We start from the raw sequence: 9,866 nt of genomic DNA on the forward strand, positions 1-9,866 counted from the left end.
TCAACTTCTTTCTCCTTTCTCTTTAGCAGTTCATTATCTCTCTTCTCTTCCATCTCTGTTAGCTTTGACATTATGAATGCTTTAAATTCCTTATCAGACATTTCCATGATTTTCACCGAACTGCTTGTGGATGAAGAAGAGTTACTCTTTTCCCTTGGAGAAGAGGTATTTTCTCATTTTCCCATATTTCTCATGATCCAGCAGTGATTTCTTGTCATCTGATAGATGGTGTGTTTCTTTCAAATTCTTGAAGTTCAGTCTGAATGTTAAGGAGCAAGCAGACAGAGGTGATCTAGAATATCTTTGCCATTCTGTTATAATCACTAGTGCAGCAGATTCAGTAGATATTGGGGAATATTTTAACCCACTAGCTCGTTTGCTGGAGGCTGAATTATCAGTAGAAAATCTTCATTCCCTGAAAAATCTAGTTTGCTGGAGCAGTGTGGAAACTTCTTCTGAAGGCCCGGCTTCTTCTCCAGACATACTATCTTTTTGATAGAAATAGACCACATTATTGTCAACTGTGGAATGCATATATACTATGTTTATTGGTATCCAAAGGAAATAAACACAGTATAAGGACGCATAAATATGTGACAGAAGAAAAGTATGAATGAATCCCACAAATCTAATGTTGACCTCATCCTAGAGAGTCTGCCTTATATTTTTTCTTTTGTATGTAAAACAGATAAATTGGCAGTATTATTCTGTGCTAAAGGCATAGTAGGTACCCTTGTAGGAGCAAGTATTATAGTTCCATTGGATCTGTACCTGGACTACCCACATTACATCCAAATCTTGGCACTCAGATTATAGTATTTGGAGAGAATATTTAAAATAGTTCTGTTGTACCTGGCAATTGGATTGGGCTCTGGGTGAAGAGTTGAGAAAATGAAGTGTCAGCTATCTCATGCCAGATATTTTATTATTATTGATTTGATCTATGAGAAAATCTAGTTACTACAGAAATAGATGGACAAGAGAGTAAATATTATGTATGCATTATATTATTAAATGTGATATAAAATATCACATTTTGTGTATTTATGATTCATATTCTCATATCTGTATTTCATATTTTAACATTTTCAAAAAACAAGTAAACCTATGGTAAAAATTTGTAATGGGAAAAGTCTAAAGATATCAATTAACATTATTATTTTACAAAGGATAATTTAATATTATTATTTTTATTATTATTATTATTAAACTTGCTACAGGGCACTTGCCCTCAGCATGAGGTGAGCAGAAAGAGAGAATGTGAGAAAGTAAGCTGCTAAGTCTGGAACTTGACCACAGTCAGCCATGTGGGAGTCAAGCACCTTAACCACCTTATCACTGCTAGACCCACACAATTAACATTATTTAAATGCAAGAAGTCTCTTCAAAAATCTCAGACCCATCACCAGATCTAATGGGACTAAATCTGAGAAACAATCTACAAATGAAGCAGGAAAGTATTTTGATGCTTAAATGCACAGGAAGAACCCAATGCTGTACCTGTGTCTGGCAGTACTGAGATTGATTCTGATATAAATATTGAAGTGTTCAACTTATAGATTTTCATTTTGATAACACATCAGTCAACACCTGGAAAATATCTGGTGTCTCACTCTGCTAAGACCAGAGTCCCCCTAAATATTCAATTGACAGATACTTCATAATATTTGAGTGTCATACCTCCAATCATTTACTTATTCAACAATCATTAGCTCATACCCAGTTTCTCATATTCTGACTCGTTTTCTCATATATTGATATTTCAGGACAGATGATTGTGATGAGGGCTATCTTATGTGTAGTAGGATGCTTTGAAGCATCCCTGGACTCTAATAACTACACACTAGTGAAAACTCCTTAAGATAGTTCCCCTGAGATTTTCACATATACACATGCGTGCAGTCAGTGACAAAAGTTCATTGGGATACAAAGTTGCCCTTTGTTAACCACCAGTGTCTACACTAGCAATTATGTAAAATAATCACTCAAGAGTTTTTGGTTAGAATGTTTAAAAATAATCACCTCCAGTTATCATTATGCTCTATTCTTTACCCCCATCAGAGCTTTCTTTGGTTCTATGGTACAGGGATGCCACCACATGGGCAATATCATTAGACACCTCAGCCTTCCCTGAAAACAAGACTGCAGGTGACTCACAACATATCCTCAGATTCTTTATTAATTTTGACCCAAGACATTTCATTTTATCTATTATTTTGCATAATATTTTATCAAGATGGTGCTTCACCAATTTCTATATCAATGAAGAGGTACCAATTTTCTCTGGGCCCATGCAATGGACAAAGGAAGAATAGATTAACACAATTTTCTTTCTACTTCTTTGATTATTAGCCCAACTCTTGTTCATGGCCAAACTTAAGCAAATTCCCCCCTCATACAAACAATCTTAATGAATGTTTAGAAAGCCCAGGGGAAACCAGGCTGAGGCTTCAAAGGGAGACATGCTTATCACAAAGGCAGAAACAGAAACCAAGGAGGAAATCCTGAAAAAGTGATCAAATGTAGGAGAAAATAGTGTGGAAGGAGTTGAGATATATGGTCATTATTCTGTGCTAAAGGCATAGTAGGTACCCTTGTAGGAGCAAGTATTATAGTTCCATTGGATCTGTACCTGGACTACCCACATTACATCCAAATCTTGGCACTCAGATTATAGTATTTGGAGAGAATATTTAAAATAGTTCTGTTGTACCTGGCAATTGGATTGGGCTCTGGGTGAAGAGTTGAGAAAATGAAGTGTCAGCTATCTCATGCCAGATATTTTATTATTATTGATTTGATCTATGAGAAAATCTAGTTACTACAGAAATAGATGGACAAGAGAGTAAATATTATGTATGCATTATATTATTAAATGTGATATAAAATATCACATTTTGTGTATTTATGATTCATATTCTCATATCTGTATTTCATATTTTAACATTTTCAAAAAATAAATAAACCTATGGTAAAAATTTGTAATGGGAAAAGTCTAAAGATATCAATTAACATTATTATTTTACAAAGGATAATTTAATATTATTATTTTTATTATTATTATTATTAAACTTGCTACAGGGCACTTGCCCTCAGCATGAGGTGAGCAGAAAGAGAGAATGTGAGAAAGTAAGCTGCTAAGTCTGGAACTTGACCACAGTCAGCCATGTGGGAGTCAAGCACCTTAACCACCTTATCACTGCTAGACCCACACAATTAACATTATTTAAATGCAAGAAGTCTCTTCAAAAATCTCAGACCCATCACCAGATCTAATGGGACTAAATCTGAGAAACAATCTACAAATGAAGCAGGAAAGTATTTTGATGCTTAAATGCACAGGAAGAACCCAATGCTGTACCTGTGTCTGGCAGTACTGAGATTGATTCTGATATAAATATTGAAGTGTTCAACTTATAGATTTTCATTTTGATAACACATCAGTCAACACCTGGAAAATATCTGGTGTCTCACTCTGCTAAGACCAGAGTCCCCCTAAATATTCAATTGACAGATACTTCATAATATTTGAGTGTCATACCTCCAATCATTTACTTATTCAACAATCATTAGCTCATACCCAGTTTCTCATATTCTGACTCGTTTTCTCATATATTGATATTTCAGGACAGATGATTGTGATGAGGGCTATCTTATGTGTAGTAGGATGCTTTGAAGCATCCCTGGACTCTAATAACTACACACTAGTGAAAACTCCTTAAGATAGTTCCCCTGAGATTTTCACATATACACATGCGTGCAGTCAGTGACAAAAGTTCATTGGGATACAAAGTTGCCCTTTGTTAACCACCAGTGTCTACACTAGCAATTATGTAAAATAATCACTCAAGAGTTTTTGGTTAGAATGTTTAAAAATAATCACCTCCAGTTATCATTATGCTCTATTCTTTACCCCCATCAGAGCTTTCTTTGGTTCTATGGTACAGGGATGCCACCACATGGGCAATATCATTAGACACCTCAGCCTTCCCTGAAAACAAGACTGCAGGTGACTCACAACATATCCTCAGATTCTTTATTAATTTTGACCCGAGACATTTCATTTTATCTATTATTTTGCATAATATTTTATCAAGATGGTGCTTCACCAATTTCTATATCAATGAAGAGGTACCAATTTTCTCTGGGCCCATGCAATGGACAAAGGAAGAATAGATTAACACAATTTTCTTTCTACTTCTTTGATTATTAGCCCAACTCTTGTTCATGGCCAAACTTAAGCAAATTCCCCCCTCATACAAACAATCTTAATGAATGTTTAGAAAGCCCAGGGGAAACCAGGCTGAGGCTTCAAAGGGAGACATGCTTATCACAAAGGCAGAAACAGAAACCAAGGAGGAAATCCTGAAAAAGTGATCAAATGTAGGAGAAAATAGTGTGGAAGGAGTTGAGATATATGGTCTTTAGAAAGTAATGTAACATATGCATGTGGGAGAGAGAAAAAGAGAGGAGTGTCCTGCACAGAATCTAACTTCCTCCGGTCTTCCAGCTTATCAGACCCTGGGCACTTTGCATGTATGACCAGCATGTTTCAGGCCAATCAGGCTGAGGATTTGAACCACAGTCACCATATGGCTTCCAGCACCATGGTCTGACAGGTCACCATGTGGGATAACATGGCTGTGCCTGCATTCTCATTCTTATTGAAGTGTTATTCACAATATCCATAATACAGAAACCACCTAAGTCTAAAGCAGATAAATAGATGAAATAAATGTTTATATACACAATGTAATGATATGACTTTAATAGAGGGACAATCTTGTCATTTTCAACTACATAACAAATTTGAAGGACATTTTGCTCAATGAACAAAGCTAGATATTATTTTTATTTTTCTGATAATTTTTGAATGATGAAAAATTGTAAGTATTTATGTTGTGAACATATTTTTTGTTTTTATTTTATTCATTCATTCATTCTTATGTTGTGAACATCTTACAAATATCTGTATATCATGGAATGACTAAATGAAGACAACTGCATATTTACTACCACAGATATCAATTTTTTTGTGGTAAGAGCACTTAAAACTCATCTTCTCAGTAATTTTCAGGTGTACAATATTTTGCTATTAACATGGTTCCCATGTTGGTCACAGGTAAAAATAGAACTATCCCAGTAGTTAATAGATTAAATGTTAACTGAAGTCAACATGTTGTATAGTAGATGCGGCTGCACAGAACCAGTTTATTAATGCTACTCAAAAGGTCCCCCAGTTCCCTAAATTTTTTTTCTGAGTGAAAAATACACAGAATACTGCCGGGGTCCAGCCTCAGTGTTGGTGTGTTATCTTGTTGGGGGTAACATAGGAAGGAAAGACTGAGGCCTTGGTGCCTTTTTCATGCACGTCCTCAGTTGGACACCCCCAGAGATTGCTCTCTGTAGAGTGACAACTGCTAGGAATTACAGTGCCTTTTTATTGAAAATGTGATACATGCAAGTAAATGAGTGAGGGGCTATGTGTTCTAATTATCAGTTTATAAAGTTTTAACAATAGGGAACATAGACTCCATTCAGGGTTGGATTAAGTGTGGGTCTATTACAGTTCAGCAATTGTTTGTTTGATGTAGGCAGGTCTTCATGGAATGCAGTTTTGGGAAAGCAGCTCCAGCAAGCAGAGATATTTATCAGCTGATATGGCAGCAGCCATCTTGTGATTACTGAGCACAATGCTAAGAAAAGAAAATCTCAAGTATAGATATTAGTTCTTATGGATTTCAATAAAGAATGATACTTGTATAATTTTATAGGGATCTAAAACTTAATTCAAGGAATCCTAATATATTTATCTATTTTAAAGGGGTGAAGCTATTGTTCACTTGGTGAGGGCAGAGATACTTTAAACAGCTTTTTCAACTGGTGGTAAAGTGACTAACAAGTTAATGAAGAACTTTAAAGTGTGTTTGTGGTATACCTAAGCATTCTATTTTGTCTGTGGTGCCATTGTTATGTATTTTGTTAGAACATTAGCTACCATGGGGTGGGGATGTCCTGGGCCACTTTTGGCCTAAAAGGTTATTTTTAAGCTTATGTTAAATGTGTCTTGAAGGGCCTTCCAAAGGTCAAGAAGATTTCTGCCTAGATGTAACTTCAGCACACCCTCCATTGTGACCACAGGGATGAAGCATTGTAATTAACAGTAGGTGGTCAGGGCAAAGGGGAACAGTCGGGGGACTTTCGGGAAATCTTATCATATACTCAGGATGTATGAGAGAGCTATGTACATCAGGGAGTCATAGGGGGGTCGCTTCCCAGCAAGGCTACTGCAGTCTCCGGAGCATACAGAAAGCAGCCTTGCAAACATGCTAAGTCAACCCAAGTTTTGCTCATAGGTTGGGGTGGGGGGCATACAGCAGCAGCCTTGCCAACGTGCTGAGCCGACAAAAGCTGTGCTCAAAGGTCAAAGGCTCAAAACAGATCCTGGGGCCCCACCAGGTTGGACTCCTCCAGAATACTTAACTATTATGTGACTCAGCCAACTCAGGTTTCTACTACAACTTTGGACCCTAGTTGGTGTCTGAAATGTTCTTAAAAAGTTTTCAAGTCAATGTTCATGTTTTATAGGTTGTTTCTCAAAATACTGAAAGATCAAACATGCTGCTGAATGTGTAAAAACTAGTCCTGCCCCTGAAGCATATTTTTAAATACTTACATTTACATTCTAGGCCCATCCTCCATAATGACATACCTCAGTATAACATTCCACTCATTATCTATCATGAAGACTCTGCAGTTCCCTGTCTGTAACTTTCTTCAACAAATACTTTTAACAATTCATCTTGGAAACTTATGTCACTGTTTCTTACTTGGCCATCCCGAGTGATCTCGTGTCAGGATGGTATGGGTTTTCCCTTGGGAGAACACCCCTGATGCTGCTTTTGGAATACACTCAGCCACATGACTGGACACACAGAAAACTGTAGGAGTCATGGTAGTATAAAACAAAATTAATCTCCTTGGTAAAAGCTAAAATAACCCAAAATTTCATGTAATATATTTCAGAGAACATAGTGGCTATACTAATGTCAAATATCATAGGCCTTATGTTAAAAGGGAATATAGTAACTCAAAAATGTTATATGCTGATGAAATTGTCAATTCATGAAGGAGAAATGATAATAGAAATACACTGATGGAATCACAGGGCCCAGAAATATAAGAACCATACATGGACATAATAAAGGTGGTAAGTTGGTAGTTTTACTTCTAGACAGAGAATAAGTAATAGATAAAGGATTTTTTATGAACTAGAGCAGACATATAAAGAAAAGTTTACATAAAACAGTAAAACCTCCATTTTTGTCAAGTGTGCATGAATCTTCTTGAATACTGAACATATGTTAGGCCATATAGAACAATTCTCAGTAAACTTAAAAAGATTGAAATTTTACAAAATATGTTTATTGATGATCATGGAAGAAAGCTAGAAATTAAAAACAAAGATTGCTAGGAAATTACAAATATGCAGATATTAAAAAACCACAACCAATTTTTGAAAGAACAATATACAAATGAAATTACAAATTACTTTGAATATTATACTGGTGGTCTTCTAGGCTCATGTATATTGCCCAAATGACAGAATTTTATTGTGGTGATTGCTGGACAATGTTTAATTTGTATACATATATTCTTGTCTTTCCATATGTTGATGAACTGATTCAATAGAATTGAAATCTATGAGACCGAAGACATTTTTTTGACATATTGACTCCCTTTTGATATATGCCTTCTAGTGACTTTAGTAGATCATATTTTGGTTTTTAGATAAATTTCCACATTGTTTGCTTGTTTTGTTGCTGTTGTTAATATAGGATTCAAATGTACACTGGAGATAGAAATATATAGAGAGGGAAAGTGAGAAATTACCTCTCAGGTGAGATGGCCAAACTGCAATCCCTTCTCCAATCTCCTGGGATTTCGGGAACACACACATGTTATCAGCATGTTCTCAAGGCACTACTTCAGAAACTTGAACTCAGGAGTTGGTCACATGAAATCAAGCACCTTAATCTCCATGCCACCTGCTGGCACCTTCCTTATAGTGTTTTTTATTTTTTTCATCATGGCTTACTAATTTATTTTATTTACCAAAAGTGCCCCAGGAATTTTTTATGCACATCCTCACAAACATTTTTATTGTTATGTTTTTCATTTATTTTTTAATATCCAGAGAGTATGTGTCCTCACCAGAGAGAGGGGAAAAATTACCCTTAATGGGTATGGTCATTTGGTATGCATATGTATGTGCCTAGCATGATTTATAAAATAATAATGGTTTTATATTTTTTCTGAGATAGATTTCAGTTACCATTTTATTTACTTTTTTATAGTTTAACACACAGACTTTTAAATTTATTTATTTATTTATCATCATCATAATCCTGTTTATATTACATTGAATCATATATAACTTTACAGTGTATTACATTGCTTTTTCCAGAAGGAATACCATGCATATCAGTCAATACAGAGACATTAAAATCCCCATTTCATCATCCAATAGCTTTTCATTTTTTCTGATTATCATTATTATTCTTCCAATTATTTTTTAAACAGTCAATCGCTATTTCTCACTTTGTTTGTAAAATAAATTTTACCCAAGATGAAATACTTCTCAGACCAATCCAGTTGAGAATACTATACACGTCATCATCAACAGGTAATAAACCATATCCTACTAATGTCATGACTATTTGTTCTCTTGCTATCTTTCTCTATACTCTTCTCTTTGACTGCCCCATTCCACACTGTCTTATCCTCATTAACTATTTTCACTGATTTTATGCCCTACGATATTTCAATCTCTACCATAGAGTGTGGATAGTCATTATATATTAAGTGGATACATACGATATCTTTCATATCTTGGCTTACTTCACTCAACAATAGATCCTCCATATCCAACCACTTTCTATCAAATGCCAGGGTCTTGTTGTTTTTTATGACTGAGCAGGATATCATAGAATATATGTGAGTAGAATATCATAGAATATATGTGCCACACTTTTTTTTTTTTTTTGAGAGGTTTTTGCTGTAGGGCGCATGCACTTACCACAAAGACAGAGAGACAGAAAGCGAGAAATAACTCCCCAGGGGGGTGGCCATGCCTAATCCATTCTCCTCCATTCTCCTCTCAGGATCTTTGACATGCATGCACATGTGCCCGGCTTGAGTTTAAGCCACTGTATCTGGGTTTCTAACTGTAGTCGACTACATGGGAGGCCAGTGAGATAGACATGACACTAATTGTTGGTCTCATGCCACACTTTTTCAATCCATTCATCACTTTGTGGTTGGTTCGATGTCTTGGTGATAGTAAACAATGCTGCAATAAACATTGATGTGCAAGCACTTTTCCTACTGAGCATTCTCCTGTCCTTTGGGCAGATACCCAAAAGTGAGATTGGTGGATAAAATGGTAGTTCTATTTGTAGATCTTTGAGGAACCTCCATATTATTCTTCACAGTGGCTGAACCAGTTTACATTCCCACCAACAATGTAGGAGAATTACCTTTTCACCACATCCCCGCCAGCACTTATCACTTTTTATATTTTTAATCTTTGCCATTCTGACAGGGGTTAGGTGGTATGTCATTGTGGTTTTCATCTGCATATTCCTTATTATGAGAGATGTTGAGCATTTCCTCCTATGCTATTTGCCGGTTTGTATGTCTTCCTTAGAGAGATTTTTGTTCAGCTCATTTTCCCATCTTTTAATTGGGTTAATCATATTTTAATATGAGCTGCTTGAGTTCCTTGTGTATTCTGTTTATCAGTCCCTTGTCTAAGGCATATTTTTAAAAAAATATTCTCCCATTCTGAGGGTTGTTGATTCACA

This window comes from Tupaia chinensis, unplaced genomic scaffold, assembly GCF_000334495.1.
Source record: "Tupaia chinensis unplaced genomic scaffold, TupChi_1.0 Scaffold145280_1, whole genome shotgun sequence".
In the NCBI taxonomy this organism is placed as follows: Eukaryota; Metazoa; Chordata; class Mammalia; order Scandentia; family Tupaiidae; genus Tupaia; species Tupaia belangeri.